The following is a 19,484-nucleotide window of genomic DNA, read 5'->3' on the forward strand; positions in this document are numbered from 1 at the left end:
TCTGTTCCATTCCTCCCCTCCCCCCCCCCCGCCGTCTTTCCTTTGGACAGGAACATTTCTGCGTTAAAAAATTATGTGTGTGGTCCCACACCTCAACGCGGGGCCGTGTCCGTCTACTGGAGGTGGTCTCTTGGTTGGGTATTTTGGCTGAAGTCGTCACCATTGGCTCCTGGGAGCTTTCTGCTTCTCTGAGACTTTCTAGTGGCTACACCCAGTTCCCCGTCGCCCACTGCTACATGTTTCTATTTAACTTCCTGACCCTCTGTACTTCTCTCTCGTCCCTTCCCATATCTGCTCCTGACCCCCCCCTCCATTATTTCCTTCCCCTTCTCTCACCCTCACAGGTCCCTCCATCCCTCTACCTCCTGTGATTATTCTGTTTCCCATTCTACGTAGGATTGAAGCATCTACACTGCTGATCTTAATTCTTTAAGACAGGGAAACTCCGTTTTCTAGCTCTGCCTGCATTCCTGGAGATCGGCAGGCATCAGGGACAAGCAAATATGGCCCTGCCCCAGAATTCTTGACCTTTAGGTCCTCTTAGGGTACACTCATCAGTAGTGAGCTGCACCTTGTTCCCTGTACTCCATTTTCACGCTGGAAATGCTGCCTGTATACATGGAGGCAACACTGGCACCAAGGACCTCAGGACACACTAGTACAAGGGACCCCGAGGCAAGGCTAGCACCCCAAACCTTACAGGCCATCCAACCCACAAAACACCAGTCTCTGAAAACTAGCGAGTCACCAGAATCCCAAGCCACTCAGGCTAGAAGACAGAGAGGAAACGAAAACCAGGGAAAACATCCAAAAGATACCCAATCAACAAAGATAAACTCAGAAATGAGCATCTAAACATGTAGTAGCCACAAGATGATTAATATATTTAAATATAGTCAAACAAATTTCACTCATAGATGAAGAGAAAACAGCAATAAAATGTTTTATTTATTACTATTATTAAAAATGAAATTATCTTTTAAAATATAAGTCCAGAATCTAAGTTTTCAAAAACACAAATTATTTAACATGTTTTGCAATGGAATCATATCTGTATAGAAAACTGAGCATGTTCAGTATGTAGCTAGTACTTGTATGCATTAAAGTATGGGAGAATGCCATTAGGGATTATATAATGAATTGATTGGTACAGATATATAGTTGCATATCAGAACCACCTATGTTTGGGCACCACCTACATATGTATAAGGTTTAAGTAAAGAGAAAATAAGAAAACAATTAATTTTCCAGAATATAACCCCAGAGTTAAGCAATATAGCACTCAATACATATATATCAAATCATTTAAACATGAATATCATTGCAAAACTCAGAGCTCCTAAGAAAAGACTACTTTTAATAAACATACAACTATATTTAATGGTAATGGTTTGATATGATTTGCAAAAGGGACTGTAGTAGAACGTGAAAACTGAGGGGTCTTTTGTTATTTTGTTTATGACAGTGTAGGCTTAGGTTTCTCAAAACCTACTTTATCAAGGGTTCTAAAGTGCTTCAACCTCTCTTCTAGCTCACCTATGAGAGACAGAGAAAAAGAAAGGAAATGGGATGGGAACATGTTTGTATGCAGTTCTTTGGGGCAATTCCAATCTTTGTTGTCAGGATGTTAGCAGTCTGCTCCAAAACATCAAATACAAGTCAGCAGAGGTCCAGTCCAATGTGTAAACATGAAAACTGTGTCAGTAGCAGCAGGTTGGTCCAGAAGAAACTGATGGGCTCCACTCAATAGGCATGTGTCTGCAGAAGTGGCGCAAAACAGCCAGGATACCACAGGAAGTTCTCAGGAGCATTTCTGTCTATGAAGTCATGACAAGCAAATATCAGCAAAGACCAGCAAAGCATTGCAAGGCAAACTGAAGCCAGAGCATAGTCAGTGAAGACTAATGAAGTATTGCAAGGCAAACCAACACAAGAGAGTCAGTCGCAGATTTTTGTGTTATACATACACTCTTTCCAATCATCATGCATCCTTTCAAGTGTCTGCCTCAGCGAATCATCCTCTCATAAAACAGCTTTCAGAAAAATACCATATGACACAACTAAGTCTTCACAGAAATTTGAACTTAATGATACTTATATTTTACAGACACACACATACATGCCATGTACACATAAATAAACACAATATATATTATATGTGGAATATATATATATATATATATATATATATGGATTGATGGGGTAGGGGTGAGGGCTGGAGGTGTGCGACAGGGGAAATAGAAGGCCTTCCTCAAGGATCTTTGACTTACAGCTGACAATCTTTCTCCGACAATCTTTAATGAAGCAGCTTTCTGAGATGACCTTAACTTTGGTTTATTTCTTTATTCAGGGAGGGTTAGATACGCTTTATTTGGGGTAAACCAAGGGTTATATCGTTTTAGAGAGGGGGGTGAGAACATCCAGGATGGTGAAAGGTTATTGGCTGAAGGCTAAGGCTATTGAGATGTGGTATGTGACTGACTATCTCTGACTACCTGGTTAGGGATATCTGGGTTATGTGCTCCGAGGTTGGCATGGAAATAGGGAGGAAGTTACTTCTACTCCTGCCAGTCTCAGATTTTGAGATTTTTCAGGGTTTGAAAAGGCAAATCAGTTCCATGCCAGTTCCTATGCTGGCAAGGTCTGCAGGCCCCAAGAACTCTCTCTGATGACAGTTCTGCTAGGCTTCACTCTGCGAGTATAGCAGAGTTTCATTAATAGTGTCAGGGCTGAGCTGGGGGTGGAAGCTGAGCTGGGGAAGGTAGATGGGGAGAGAGTAGTTGAATGAGTTGGACTGGGAAGAGAGAAGGGAGGGAAACTGCAATCTGTGATTAGGATATAAAGTAAACAGATAACTCAAGAAAAAAAGAAAAAACCAATAAGAACGTCTAAATTACTCCTCATAAGTGTGATTAATTTAAAATTTTAATTTACTATAATCTCCATATACTTCACATGAATTAATGAGTGCAATTTTACATCAGCAAATTAATAGGAAACCTATAATGGATTATTTCTTTAACTTAAAGATCTTGAGATGAACAATATGAAAATTATATATTTTGTTGAATGCACATTCTTCCATTATTAATATATTTAAGCTTTTAAACTAAGCATTAATACCTACTTTTATAGCCTATGCATTAAATTTTCATGCTTTTATTTCTCTTATTTCCTCTCAATAAAGGTTTTTCCTATAATTACCGATTCTAGAGATTTTTTAGGATATAAAATATGCTAACTTTGTTTTTAATATATCCCTTAATATATATATTGCAATCTATCTTATTTTTCTTTATATATAATCATATATATAAATTTATATATAATTATATATATAATTATATATATATTTATATATATATATATATAATTTTTATTCTTGGAGAATTTCTTTCAGCTTTTACAATTAATTTATAACTAAATAATTATGTGGGATTTTATTTTATCTTTTTTTTTTATCACCGTATGTGTGAATAACAAATACCCTCCCAGTTCAGCAACACAGCAGGGAACTTTAAGACCACTTTATCCAAGCCTATGAGTCTCACCGAGCTGCACATCAGAGTCTTGATCACACCATGCTGGAGCAATATTAAGAAAGAAATCCCTTATATGGTGTTCACAGAGATGGAAGCATAGAAACAGTAAGGTATGACAGACCTTTAAAGTACCTCAGATTATGGGCTCTGAATTTTGTGACTACAGAGAAGGACTGAAGACAGCTGGTACCATTGTTTCTCATTTATATTCAATAAAAACAGAACCATGCGTTCTGCTATGTAGCAATCTTGAAGGTGTATGTAACTGAAGTCCTAAATCATGAACAATTAAGAAGAGTCTGTTATGTTGGGTAAAACTAACCTACACAAGTACCTTATTAAAAGAACTGTTAGCTTCAAAGACATTGTGATGATATAGGGAGCACTATAATTTAATATCTATATGCACAAGCTATGTGCTTGACATCCACATATTCTTTGTAATCTTCTAATATATGCCATTTTCTAAAAGCTCACATTTTAGCTGGGCGTGGTGGCGCATGCCTTTAATCTCATCACTTGGGAGGCAGAGGCAGGCGCAAATTTCTGAGTGAGTTCGAGGCCAGCCTGGTCTACAGAGTGAGTTCCAGGACAGCCAGGGGCCAGAGCTACACAGAGAAACCCTGCCTCGGAAAAAAAAAAAAAAACTCACATTTTATTTGGCAATATAAGGATTCTATAATATTTACAAAAACGTTTTTCGCCATTTCCTTTCAGTTTTAGTTTGCAATAGATTCAATTTATTTGAAGATGGTCTATTAGAGATTCAGGGTATATTTAGAAATATAGAGTATTATTACCATAATGTTAATTGCTAATATATTTTCTTGGATGTCTTCATTGATTTCTCTCATTGTCTCTACTTCATCTGTGTTATCATGATGCAATTCGAAACATCTTTTATAATTCCCAGCACATGATTTTACAGAGATATCAGTAATTAAGCATATCTACATTCATATCTTCAAAAATCCGCACTATTTTTTAAAATCAAGTTATTGGCAGTACAAAAATATATATAGAAACTCTTGATCATCACAATGACACAAATAATACTAACATGAAAATAATAATTTTAAGGACATACATATACATTAATATATTAACCCATATTCATATTCAAATGAAACATTCTAAGGTTTTTGGTTAACTCCAGCATATTCCACAAGGTATGATACATATTTATTAACTAATGTATATCAATTCTATAAATGTTAAATTGTAACAAAAATGATGGCTCTTAACAGGAAAAATGACAGCATTTGTTCTTTATACAGTGTTTGCAGCAATTACTTCCATAATTTTCCCACATTCATCTTCACCTTGACTCTAATCTATGTTTTCTCCTTATATATGTCACAATGTCTCTGAACGATAATTTCTTATCTTCACAGTATTTCTCATAATCATCTTTTTTTTTTTTTTTTTTCGAGACAGGGTTTCTCCGTATAGCCCTGGCCATCCTGGAACTTACTTTGTAGACCAGGCTGGCCTCAAACTCAGAAATCTGCCTGCCTCTGCCTCCCGAGTGCTGGGATTAAAGGCGTGCGCCACCACATCCGGCCTCTCATAATCATCTTTACAATGTCTCTGATTTTCTTCTATAAAGCATCACAGTGCCTGTAAAGCTTTATGATATTTTGCCTTCTATATTATTTTTCAATGAGTAAATTTAGGAATATAATATTTGACAAGGAATGTTCTTGTTTTCTTCAGGTTCAAGTTCAACAGAAATATAATTATTGATAACTTTTATTATTTGCATACAGCATATACATGTGTTTGTGTGTGTGTGTGTGTGTGTGTGTGTGTGTGTATTCTACACAATTTCAGGTCATCTATCCCTACAGAGTGAGAACTTGTATTTACAAAGGGAAACAGAAAAGAAACTAACCAGATAACAGACAACTTTAAAGAAAATATGTTATATCATATATATTTATAACATTTATAAATATAACATATTTATGATATATAATATGTTATATTATATATTATATATAATACCGTTTTTTGAAGTAAAATGCGTGAAAATTGAGATTTTCTTCTTAAACAATATAAGGGGCACACAAACAAAAAGCATCACATATTAAATCTATCTTTTTTTCTGAAAAAGATATATGAAAGGTGAAGAAGACATTTGGAAGAGGGGATTTACATCAGGCAAGTAAGAAAAGGCAATGGAGGTGAGTATGTTCAAAGGGATTACATAGATGTATGAAAATGGTCCAAGCAAATAGTTCATAAAATTGATATATTGCAGCAAATATCTTTAAAATCTTGCATCAGATGGAACCATGTAAATTAATATTTCCTTTAGAGTCAATCTCACCCTAAGTATAATTGTTGTGATCAAAAAGAAGACAAATTTGAGGAATCAGGAAGCCTGAGTCACTTTTTAAGGAGTAGCAAGTGATGAAGCCTCTATGGAAATGAATGTGGCAGTATTTACAACACCCAAAACAGGGCTAACGAGGATCTAATGATTTGTGTATGCTCCTAAAAGACTCCATATTCTACCACTGAGATTGATGTACATCCATATTTATTGCTGCTATATTCACAACAAAAGTGAGGTAGGAATATTTGGCACATGCACAATGGCACTTTGTTTAACTTTAAGCTTCAATTTCCAGGAGGTTATCTATCTTTAAATTGTTTTGTTAGTGAAGCAACCTAGACCCTTAAAGACAAATAGAACCTGCGCTCACTCATATGTAAATCCTAAATTTTATTTTTGTATTTGTATATATATAAAAGGACAGGGGATGATTTTGAGAAAGGATGTGGAAGAGACTACAAATTATATAAGATTGGAAAAGATTGACAACTCAGGGTGAATGCTACATATGGGGAACACAGGTCAATGGGGAAAGATAAATGGACACAAGGTGAACAAAATTAGTCAGTATGCAGTCCCATAAAAAACATTACTTAGAAGGAGATATAAAAACAAAAACAGTGAAGCTTTGAGGAAATTTGATACATTCTCTAAAACTTATTTTATGGTTCAAATTCATAGCTTCTGGATGAGTCGGCATATTCTGGTACTTTGGTTTTATAAATTAGAAGAGTAACTTGTTATTTATCTTCGGCTATTTTTTTCATGCCATGGCATACAGGGAAATTTTAATAATGCCTGTGCTCTATTTCACTGTGTGATTTCCTGATGACTTTGTCCTGTTCAAATTCAGCCACCTGTTCCTGCCTGTCGTTCTCCACCGTGGTCAGTTGGCTAATGCTGTTTCACAGGAGTCTCCATTTGTGTCACACAGTCTGAGACTGTGTGCTGCAGACTCTGCCAGCCATGCCTTCAGGTCACAGCCTGCTGCTATCCAACCTTTGCTTACCCCAAGGCCTGCAGAGCTGCACTGGTGCAAAACAATGTTGACAGACTGGCCTCTTCCCAAATCCTTGTTGGGAGGATGCCTGTCTTACCATTTGGTCTCTCTCTTCGGGCTGATAGAAGCTTTGAATCATCCGCTATTCTGGCCCTGAAAATATTGTTTCATAGAATCAGCATAACTTTCCCTAAGCAGATGTGGTACTCAATTTTATACTAGGTCAACTTCTTTGTTAATTTTTTCAAATTTATAGAATAGTGTTTTTTTGCAAAGGCATCACGTTTAGAATTTTTGAGCCACTGAAAATATCACATTTTTGAGGAAATGAAGAGAGAGGTATATAGATATGAAGACACTGTTTCTTGAGGTCGAGTACCTGTGTACCTATTCAAAAACAGGAGAGAGTCACTTTGGCATTAATGGAAGGTTTTAAAGAGAGAAATCATTAAATCAAAAATATTATATATCTAGTCTATTAAATATATAATTATTATTGAAGTTATTGTATATATTTAAAGGATGATTTACACATGGGAAGCAGGAAAGCATTAACAAATATAATATAGACTACAAACAGAAATTAAACAAGGCAGAAATTAAACAAATATTTATTATGCAAAATAATATTTTAGATTTAACTACTATTTATGAAATTTATATAAGATAAAAACCTTAAATGGCATGAAATTTTTCACTATATTGTAATTTTCAAAAAAATATTTTAAAAATATTTTTTAAGTAGGAAAATCTATATAAGCGTTTTGTCCTTGTCTTACTGTATTTTCTTCTCTTGTGTGGTGTTGTCATTTGGAGACCTGATTCTCTCTTAGCAAAATGAACATGGTGTGGATGTTGGGGAGAGAGAAGTTTGGAGGGACAGTTGACTTGTCAGAATGCATTATATGAGAGAGAAGATTTATTTTCAATAAAGAAGAAAAGTGCAGAAAACTTGGGTAAAGCATGTTAATATAGTTAGAAATATAGAAAAAGTTCAGTAGTAAAATGATAAGTTGCTGTGTTTTTAATTTATTATTTATAAATTTTATACATGCATATAATGAATATTGATCAACCCCACTCCTCATTCTTTCTTTCTGACTTCCCATCATAGCCTACAAACTTTCCCTACCAACTTCAAGTGCTTTATTTTTCAATGCATTGAGTCCACTTAGCTTTGCCTACTTGTGGATGAGTAGGTGAGTAGAATACCACTGGTTGGGAGATGGACTGACTGTTTGGGCCCTAATCTAAATTAAACCTATACTTCCTATAAAATCATTGAAAACCAATGGCTCCTTATATAGAGGTGTGGATCTGTGAATCTATGCCCCATCCAGGCTAGAATTTTGCCTGACTTCATTTTGTATAGGTCTTGTGTATACACATAAAGGTCCTGAGAGTTCTTGTAGGGAGTGACTCTGGCATGTATAGAAAAGACTGTATTGTAACACATACCATCTCTGGCTCTTATAACCCTGCTGTTCCGTTGGTAAAGGAGGTATGATTAAGTCTTCCATTTAGAAGGTCCTTAGTCTTGCAAAGATTATAGGTACAGGGGAATACCAGGGCCAGGAAGTGGGAGTGGGTGGGTTGGGGAGCAGGATGGAGGAGGGTATAGGGGACTTTCTGAGAGGAAACTAAGAAAGGGGATAGCATTTGAAATGCAAATGAAGAAAATACCTAATAAGAAAATGAACATCAAAACAAGGTTTCTTTTGGCTCAAAGTGCCCTTCAAGGGCATGCATTAGGTCACCTAAGGACAGTCCATGGGCACACCCCTTACGGGTCCACACAATCCCCATTAGCACCATCCCATTTACACACAAATTTTTGTGGAACACTACTTGAGTTCAAACCATGGCATTCTCTATGTTGGTGGGGGTTGTTTCTCTTTTTAATTTTTTAATTAAAAATTGATTTCATACAAAAAAAAAAACAAAAAAAACCAACAAAACAAAACAAAACAACAACAAAAAAAGAAGTCAGGAGTTCAGTCTCTTACTCTTTACTTTGTTCATTCTGTGATTCTCTTCATTTTTTGTTTTCTACTACTGAAAGAATTCATTGATGAAGGTTCAAACCTGTACAATCTTTGCATGTGTTTAGTATTCAGCTTAATACTATGTCAACTTAGCTGTCCAATGGGTGTAAGTTCTCCCCTACAGTTAATGAGCTACCATGGATTCTTGGCCCAAGTTACTGTATCAGTAATGATTTATTAACAAGACTAAAGAGTTTGAGGGAATTGTCAAGAAGAACATGTGATCAAATGTGTTCACTGCAGTACTAATGAGCACAAATAAACCGACATGGGAGTGTGTTATTAAGCCATAGAGAAATCAAAATCATCTTTTGTTTTTGTTTGTTTTGTTTGGGTGCCCAGCACTAAACAAGAAAGCTACATTAACCTTTCTACCTCCAAAGCTCAGAGAATATCTTGGAAAGGAGGGAAAAAGAAGATAAGAGTAGGAGAAAAGAGAAAAGGCCTGTGAAAGGCTGTCTTCTGGACATGGCAGGACTAACATAATGATGAACTCACAGGAACTGACTTTCCTAGCACAAGACCTACAAAACTGAAAGTGGGCCAAAATCCCTGCTTGGACAGTGTGAGTTACATATCCCCTTACTGAGAAGTTATTGACAGGGGACAGATGTTGAATTCTTTATTAAGTATATGGCTTCTTGTATGTTCCCCCCATTCTGGTGGAGGACTCAAAATTTATGCACAAAATTCAAGGCAATTCTGTATAATGTTTGTGAGCTGTAGAAGAGAAGAAAATGAAGAAGAAACAGTGAATTGAAGATGAATTCACTTTTAAAATGTTGTCTGTCATTCTACTCTGTCTGTTGCACGATTCTGAATCTCACCTTGTATCCTATATCTTTGTCTGTGTACGTGTCTTTCTTTGTATTTTTACCCCGCACCAAAAGGCTTTGCTTTCTCTTTTATTGAATTGTACAGGAAGAATGATGTGGAGATGAGATGGAATCCCTTACAGAAAATGTTCGCAGGGTTTTACACCATATTAAGTCATAAACTCAACTGATCCCAAATAACCTCAATAAGAAAGTATATTATAAGTATTATTTTCAAGCAATGTGCATATGAGATAATCAACATTAGGAGCGTATATTAATTTTATAGGGTTTTTTTTCAGCCTGTAATTTCTTTTTCAGGAGGTAATTGCCATAGCACAAATACAAACATGCAAGCATTGCACTAGGGGATGGAAAGGACACATGATTGGAGATTAAAGCTCTGTTTTAGTTTAGAATGGATAAGCTGATTACCTAAGAAATACAAAGCAAGTAAGGTTGGCGCTGACATTGTACTTTTAAAGACAGGTTAAAGACATGGCTGAGCACACAGAAGAATAATCGTACTAAATTTTTAAGTGACCTCAAGGTGTAGTATTTACTCTGGATGAGATCCAACAAAAGGTACAGTCTCTTAGATGTAAGAAACATTTTTTTATCATAATGCATCAACCATAACTCTTCCCACCTGAATTTTCCTAATTTATAAAAGCTCTCATAGATATGCCCAGATATTTCTTTTCAGGGTGATTATAAATTCTGTCAGTTTTACAATTAAAATCAATCGTCATAAACATGGCAATTATATTTTAGCTTGAAAAACAAACTCAAAATCCTATTTTTCCTTATGTTGTGAGATTAAAATATGATTATGGAATTTTCCCCTTCCTTTTCATTCTTTCAAAACATTTCATATCTCCCCCTGAACTCTTTCAAATTTATGACTTTTGTCTCTTCTTTTTTTCCATAGTATTAAAAATAAATTTTCTCTTAAACTTTATCCTAATTGCAAATTCCCCTCTCTCTTGTCCTACCAGTTCTTCCCCATTCCCATCAATACAAGTCCATTTGAGTTTTCATCATTAGAGAGCAGCAGGTGCCAAATCATAGCAAAATAAAACACAAAAACTTGAAACAAACTTGTCCATCGTAGTTGGACAAGGCAAACAGAAGAACAAAAGCACAAGAGAAAGCAAAAGAATAAGAGACTCACTTGTTCACCAACTCTCGAGTCCCAGAAAACTCCAAACTGAAAGCTGTAATATGCAGAGGAACTTGTGAGGACCTGTGGCAACCCTGTGCTTGATGCTTCAGTCTCTGTAAATTCATACAAGCTTTGTTCAGTTGATCTAGAGAGCCTCCATCTCCTCTCTTAAACTTTTTCTACCTCTCCTTCCAAGGCATTTCCTGAGCTATGTTGGATGGAATGTAATGGAAACATCCCATTTGGAGCTTTTTGTTCCAAAGTTTCACTCTCTCTCTCTCTCTGTATAATACATGGCAGTGAGTCTGTAAATTTGTTCCCATCTGTAGGAGGAAAAAAATTTCTCTGGTGAATATGAACATAGCAGAATAATAATCTATGAATATAGCAGAATGTAATTAGTCATTTTATTACTACTTTTTATTTATCTGTTTTCTGGCATTTTTTCTTTTTATTTACCCTAAATCTCTGTGCTTTCTAGTATCCTATTCTTGGTCACCCAAACAGTGTCAGGTATGTACAGAGTGAGCCTTAAGTCAATTCAGATATTGGTTGGTTATTCCCACAAGCTTTGTATTGCCATTGCCACAGTATATTTTTCGTCTAGTATACCTGTTAGCATCAGAATCGGTTTACAGTTAGCCTCCGAATCCAGCGATGACATCCTCCCTAGGAGACAAGAAGAACCTCCTGCATCTGTTGCCATGGCTACTGCTGCATACTGCCTGCTCATGCCTAACTCCCATCACCTGTGCATGGTGGTGCCTGTCATTACCTGGCATCTGTGTCACATCCCAGATAAAAGACAGACATCCAGACCCATCTCTCTCTTTTCTCTTCCTTGCTTCTTCCCCCCTTCAATAAAAAAACCTCTTTCATGGGAACTGTGCTGACTCCTCATGATCTATTCAGAAACAAGCTGCCTTTCAACTAACAACACAATTGTACAAAATGTTTGCAGCTACCTTGGTGTTTATTTTTCTCTTTTGATAGGCTGAAGAGTACCTTATCTTGCCAAAACCATTAGAACTAAATGGTGAAGGTTTTATGTAGGCAGCAGGTTGTCCTCTTTCTGATTAGTGAACTATCTGGGTGTCTGGTCTTAGTCTCCCATCAGCTTGTGGAAAACAACCTCTTATATTGGCAACTCCTGTATTGTTTGGGAATTTCCATGGAACCCATTCAGATAACAACTTAGATCTGAGAGTCAGACCATGGGGGGTGGGCAAGGGAGAAGTTGTTCATGCCCTCTTTTTCATTGAGATTGTGAGAGCAAGTATCAGGTATTTGCTGTGGGATTTTGACTTGTAGGAATATCAAAAACTACACACATGTCTCACTTTTTGGCTTAAACATGAACTGAACACAGACAACAGTAAACATGCTGAAGTGGAAAGGGCAAAGACCATCAGGCCTCAGAAACTTTCAATCCATCCTGGATTACGTGCAATTATAATTTGTAATTCTTACATACAAATATATACAAAACCCCAGCATTTTGTTTTGATAATATCATGAAGTACATCAAAGTGAGGGTATTCTCTCATATTTGTGGTTAATTGTTATTATAAAAAATTAAGTATGTACATATAAGCATACACACAGACACCAGACACACACACACGCACACACACACACACACACAGGCACAGAGGAAAGGAGAACACAGGAATCAAATTTCTGACATTGTGTTAATATGTTGCTTTTCAGTAAGCTCCAAATCACTGGGTTTCTTTCTTCTCATCTACTTAATTTATGAAAATCTGTACTGTCAGCAGGCTTTCTGAATACCTTTACATATTAAATGTGTTTTGATAATACAAAAAGAAAATTTCTCAAAAAGTAATTATTTTTCTCTTTAATGTTTTCTCTTTAATGAAAGGTAGCTTTTATTTTGACACATACCATTCATTCCCTATTTCTTTATTTCTTTTTTATTATATTCTGAAACAGTCTCACAAACACCCAGAGTGATCTCTTCTTACTAGTTTGCCCAGACTTAGGCTTCTCTTGGCTTTGCCCTCAATTCTCAAGTGACTGAATTACAGGCATGCACTGCCATGATCAACAACTGTGAATTTTTTTTTTTGAAATAAAGAATAATTTTCAGGAAAGAAAACATTCTGCAATGTATAAGTTAAAATAAAAATGAAGATATAGTATTGACTTGCAATCATTACTACACAAGATAGTCGAGGACTTACTTCTCATGGTAATGTGGACAAATATTGATGCTTAGTACAGAGACTATGAGCCGGCTGGCCAGCATCAAAAGATGAAATGATGATGGTGATGATGGTGGTGGTGGTGGTGATGATGATGGTGGTGGTGGTGGTGGTGGAGGTAGTGATGATGATGACAACAATGACAATGATGATACTTGCCTCTTAAATAGCTTCTCTTTTCTATCCTCTCTGTTCTTAGCTGGGAGGTGGTGGCGCACGCCTTTAATCCCAGCACTTGGGAGGTAGAGGCAGGTGGATTTCTGAGTTGGAGGCCAGCCTGGTCTACATAGTGAGTTCCAGGACAGCCAGGGCTACATGGAGAAACCCTGTCTCCAAATGGAAAAAGAGAGAGAGAGAGAGAGAGAGAGAGAGAGAGAGAGAGAGTCAAGTGTATCTGATATGTAATTTAGTCTGTCAAATCTTTCCCTAATTTACTTTGTCTGCCCCTCAAGTAGACCTCACTTTCAAACATGACTGCTTCCTTCTACAAATTAGCCTACCTACATTGTTTGGGATTAAGGGCTTGTAGTAAGCAAGTGTCTGTATTCCAGCCAGATGATAGATTTGGATATAATTCCTTGCTAAGCAGCCAGGTGGCTGGATTAAAATTACTCCACACCCAGCATGTTTCCTGCTATGTTCCGATGTCTCCATTTTCTTGTAAGTTCTCATTACCTCTGTCATTTACACTGTCTTGGTTCCCTCTGTTGTAACTGGACACATATCCTTCCATAGTGAGGTTGATGATGCAGAAATCACATTTAAGGCAGAAAATTCTAAAATTTCTTATTCTTTACATCTGCTAATCACAATCTCCTGAAAAGAAGAAGCTTTTGTGATGAGGGTTGAGTGATGCATTAATCTATGGCTATAACAATAAATCATTAGGAGTCAGTTAAATACCATGACCACTAGGCAACATAGTGGTGTAGATTCTTTCTTCAGGTTTCTGACCTGTCTAGCTATAATTTCCTGATCTTTAGTGTCATCAGGTATGGGTTTATTTTTTTGAGCAGGACTGAAATCCTGTCAAAAGTGGTTGATTACTTGCATGATGTTCATCTTTCTATTACACCATGGGCGTGTCTCGACAGGCCCATCATTCTGTAGTTTCTCAGGGTTCACAGCTAAATAATACTCATGATTATATCTCTCCTCTCACAATGGGCACTTCACCCTCCAGCACTGCAGAAACTACAAAGTAGGTATTAAGCTTCCACTTTAATTCTAACTGGATTTTTGCTTGTTTTATGACACATATATGTTGTATCATGAGTAATGTGGTCTTACCATCAAGTTATGGGGAGTAACCATTAGAATTGGTAATAGCTTATGATATATAGGGGGTTTTAAGAAATCACTGGCAAACAACTCCAAAGCATAAAAACTAAATCTTTGCAAAGGTCCTTTCATTTATTATAAACATTTCATCCTGTAAGTAAGGGAAAGTCTATTTCAGCTCTTTTTTGTATGTATGTATGTTTGTATGTATGTATGTATTCATGCATGCATTAAGTATATATTATGTATGTATATGTTTTATGTAAGTATTATGTATGCATATATGTATACCTGAATATATGTATACATATTTATATTTAGGAAACTTCTAGAGTAATAGAACTCCACATGTGTCTTAGTCAGGTTTTCTATTCCTGAACAAACATCATGACCAAGAAACAGTTGGGGAGGAAAGGGTTTATTCAGCTTACACTTTCCACATTGCTGTTCATCACCAAGGAAGTCAGGACTGGAACTCAAGCAGGTCAGAAAGCAGGAGCTGATGCAGAGGCCATGGACGGATGTTCCTCACTGGCTTGCCTCCCCTGGCTTGCTCAGCCTGCTCTCTTAGAGAACCCAAGACTACAAGCCCAGAGATGGTCCCACCTACAAGGGGCCTTTCCCCCTTGATCACTAATTGAGAAAATGCCTTACAGATGGATCTCATGGAGGCATTTCCTTAACTGGAGCTCCTTTCTCTTTGATAACTCCAGCCTGTGTCATGTTGACACAAAAGTAGCCAGTATAACATGTTTTTTTTTTTTTTGAAAATTCTTCAGTGTTATTTATCACTTTATATATTCCCTCTTCTACACTAGTATCTCCTTCTCTACCTCAATTTACCTATTCCTCTTGCATTATTTCCTTTTGACATTTTTGACTGTCAAAAAATTAATAAGAGGCCCATAGATGAGAACTTTTTCAGGGGAGGGGAGATAGATTCTTTTATTTTTTCATAAGTTTACAAGTGGTTTGGGTATATATACATATGTGTACCACATGTTTGACTTTGACCTTGGAAGCTAGAAAGAGCATCTTTAAGATCTTCTTAAATAGAAGTTACATAATGTTATGAAGAGCCATGTGGATTCTGGAAACAAGCATGAGTTTTCTGTACACACAGCAAATTCTCATAAGTGCCAAACAATCTCTTGAGGCCTGGACACTTGTATTTTAAATTAAAGCAATTAAATAGTATTTTAAAAATTTTGAACTACATTTTATTTCTGAAATATTTTTATATGTTAAGACTCTTGCTAATTTATACCATTTGGACTTCAGATGTATTTTAAGGGACCTTTGTTTGATAACCTGTAATACCCATCTAGCTGGAAAGTAAAAAAGGAGGCAGATGTATTTATGAAATGACAAGAATCTGCTAATAAAGAGAGATAACTGTGTAAATTTACCAGGGACCTAAAATATCACCACCATGTTTCTATAAAAAGAGAATGTTACAACTCTATTCATTATAAACAATGAACAAAGAAGTATAGATATTAAGGAAAAGCATAAGCTCACTTTTTCCTTTCTTTGTCAGAACTCCATTGTGTAGAGAATGTACACTCCCCACAAAATTGAAGATGACTGGAAAGAAATCCTAAAAAGACCACATTTTCAATCCAAAGCATCTCTTCTTCATGCTAATAGGAAGTGACCAACACACAAAACATGCAAATGTGCACACACACACACACTAATTACATAGATACATATAATAAAACATTTTGAAGAAAAAGATCTCAGCAGTAGGAAAAAAGGCTCATAGAAGAGAAATTATTGAGAAAGAGAGGATAGAAGTAAATGGAAAGACATATGCACTATATATTTTGACGAAAATATTCTTGTATAACAGAACACCATGCACGATGATTATATAGCGAATCATTGTTTTAAATAAAAATATTAGTATAGTGAATTTTGTTTCGTATCACAATCATAGTTACACAAATTAAGTAATTACACAATTGAACATGTTCATTTTAAAATATAGATTCACTTATATTTTTCCAATAACAAAAATATTCTCCAAAAAGAAGTGTGAGCAAGAATGACCAGCAGGAGATCCAAGATACCAAACCATGGCTCGTAGGAAGTTACAAACCTTTGCTTTCTGTCGTCTCTGGGACTTTCCAGGGGGGTCTCCCCTCTCTCAAACCATGGACACAGATGCAGTGTGTTTCCATTCATTGTTCTTGCCCTCTGGGCTTCTCTCAGGTCTCTCCTCATACCTGATCCTGCCCCTTCTCACCTTTCCCCCCTCTTTCATCCAGTCCCTCCCTCTGCCTCCTGTGATTATTTTCTTCTCCCTTCTAATTGGGATTGGTGCATCCTCCCTTGGGCCTTTGTTCCTGTTAATCTCAGGTGTTGTATCATGGGTGCTCTATACTTTTTGGCTAATATCCATTTATCAATGAGTACATGGTATGCATGTCTCTGGGGTCTTGGTTACCTCACTCAGGATGATATTTTCTAGTTCCTGTAAATTTCATGATGTCCTCATTTTTAAAGCTGAATAGTATTACATTTTGTAAACGGGACCATATTTTCTGTGTCCATTCTTCAGTTGAGGAACATCTGGGTTACTTCCAGTTTCTGGCTATTATTAGCTATTACTGGCTATAATGCTGCCTTAGACATAGCATACCATGTGTCCTTGTGTTATGATTTAGTTATATGGTCAGGGACTGTATAGCCGGGTCTTCAGGTAGAACTATTTCAAATTTTTTGAAGAACCATCAGACTGATTTCCAGAGTGGTTGTACCAGTTTATATTCTCTACAGCAATAGAGGACTATTACCCTGTCTCTACATCCTTGCCAGCATGTGCTGGCACTTGAAATTTTGATCTTAACCATTCTGATTAAGGTAAGGTGGAGCCTCAGGGTAGTTTAGATTTGCATTTCCCACATCACTAAGGATGTTGAACTTTGTTTAGGTGCTTCTCCACTGTTAGATATTCCTCTGTTGAAAATTCTCTGTTTAGCTCTTTACCCCACCTATTTGATTGTATTTTCCTGTATTTCCTTAAAGGATTCATTTAAGGAAATGAATTTAAGGAAACTCATTCTCTAAAGGCTTCTATCATCTTTGTAAGATTGGGTTTAAGGTCATCTTTTTAGCATTTTGTCTAAACCCTACCCCACATTCTGTCTTTTCCTCTCTCTGCCTTTCTCTGCCTCTTAACTCCTCTTCCCATGCCCTGAATATATTCTATTCTGTACTAAAACCATCCTGTGGCTGGTCCCTCAGGGCGAAGGGATGCCTCGGCATGGGCCGCTGAGACATCCCCTTCGCCCATGCCTGACTACACCCCCACAGAACATATCTCCTCTCTCTTTATCTTTTTATAAACACATCAACCTTCTTTGCTTTGTTCCTGTTAAGGCATTTGGGCTATACATGGTAGAATAGATGGGCTCTAGTGCTGCTATATTGCCCGTGCTCTTGTTGACTGTGTTCTTACACTAGCCTTAAGTCTTCTGTTTGTCCCTGGTGGTGTTGGCTTGAAGTTCCTGATTCAACAGGAATCCTCAGGTAGGTAAGAAGAGGGTTGGGCTTGACAGTGGAGCTCAGGGAAGAACAAACTACTCACCTCAGTTAGCTGTTCCCTGGGTGGTCCTGCAGACCTCCTGGGGAAGAGAGGTAGAGTTCTAGGCCTGTTGGTGGAGCTTCGGAGACAGAGGTCAGCTTACATTTGCTGTCTGTGCTTCAGGTGGACTGGGGATTTTCCTTGGGGCAGGCAGGCCTCCTGGTCACAGGAAGGTGATGGAGCTTTTTGGGGCCAAGTCACTGCTGATGGCTGTGCCTCAGGTGGAAGAGGAAGGAGATAAGTATCTGTAGGTTTAAAAATGCGTGACCAGGTTAGAATTATCTAAGCCTGAAGGAAAGAGGAGGTACAACATTGAATCAACAGGACACTTGATTTGGATGACAAGTGAAATTTACACCCACATATGCAAATGAAGAATATTATGTGGAAACATGTCAGTAACTTGTATTTCAATTCTCTTTCACTAAGCATATTATCTCTTCATACACTACTCATATCGTAATACAAATCTTACTCATCAGCCTTGAAGCAGTTTAAGGAAGATTTTTTTCATAATTATTTAATTAATTTCTTTTTTCATGTCATGGAATATTTTATAGTTTCCTAGCCTGTACCCACAGTTAGTCTCACACAAATACACTACATATAATAATTACAAGCTAAGATATGCATGTGAAACAAGATGCTGTATTTATCTATGAATGCCAAGGATCAACCTCAGTTTGGAAAGGGGTTAAGAGAAGTCGAGTCTGGGAACAACAAAAAGAAAGACTCAAGTCAGGTCCTGGATCCTAGCTGATGACATGTGTTCTGCTTGATATAGCTTTCCTACTCTGCATCTCTCTGTGTTCTGCTTTCTCTCTGGAGATTTCTCTGTCTATATTCTGCTTGCTTACTATTCTAAGAAATCTATCCATGTCCTGCTTGCTAGTGTGTGTGTGTGTGTGTGTGTGTATGTGTGTGTGTGTGCGTGTGCATGCACATGCATTGACTAGAAGAGAGAGAGAGAGAGAGAGAGAGAGAGAGAGAGAGAGAGAGAGAGAGAGAGAGGAGAAAGAGAGATCTCCAAACAGTTCGCTCTTTATCCTAAAAAAGGCTCTGGATAGCTAGTCTCCTATAGAACAGAGGTCCAGTCTTTATTTGCATATCAATTAACATTAATTCAGGGTATTCCTTTTGATTATCTTATGAATTAGTATCCCTTCTTCACAGCCCTCAGATTCTTAATAGACTGCAATCATATGAATATATATATTTAATTTATATATAATATATAAATATTATATATATATATATATATATATATATATATATATATATATATATCTTGCAAAAAAAATTCAGAGATCTTTCTGTCTTTATTAAGCACAGATGATAAGCTAGTTGGGAGCTAGTTGGGTGGAACCCTGTCCTGAAATTACCATATCTACCATGCCTGGGCCTAACCTTTCTCTGTCCTAGACTGACCCTGGACAACTTCTTCCTTTGTCATTTTCTAACAAGTTAGGATACAGTGC

The 19,484-nt window shown here is 36.8% G+C and overlaps 1 long non-coding RNA gene across 1 annotated transcript in view; it reads right to left on the bottom strand.

Annotated features, from left to right (window-relative positions):
* Positions 1 to 1,345: 1,345 nt before the first annotated feature.
* LOC115064563 overlaps positions 1,346 to 19,484 on the bottom strand; it is a 30,046-nt gene continuing 11,907 nt past the window's right edge. The window contains exons 2-5 of the long non-coding RNA XR_003844405.1: positions 18,010 to 18,251; positions 11,521 to 11,577; positions 10,918 to 11,231; positions 1,346 to 1,817 (exon numbers count right to left, since the gene is read on the bottom strand). This is a non-coding gene — a long non-coding RNA (uncharacterized LOC115064563). The remainder of the gene's footprint in view (positions 1,818 to 10,917; positions 11,232 to 11,520; positions 11,578 to 18,009; positions 18,252 to 19,484) is intronic.

The sequence above is a fragment of the Mus pahari genome, chromosome 8 (genome assembly GCF_900095145.1).
Source record: "Mus pahari chromosome 8, PAHARI_EIJ_v1.1, whole genome shotgun sequence".
Taxonomy (NCBI): Eukaryota; Metazoa; Chordata; class Mammalia; order Rodentia; family Muridae; genus Mus; species Mus pahari.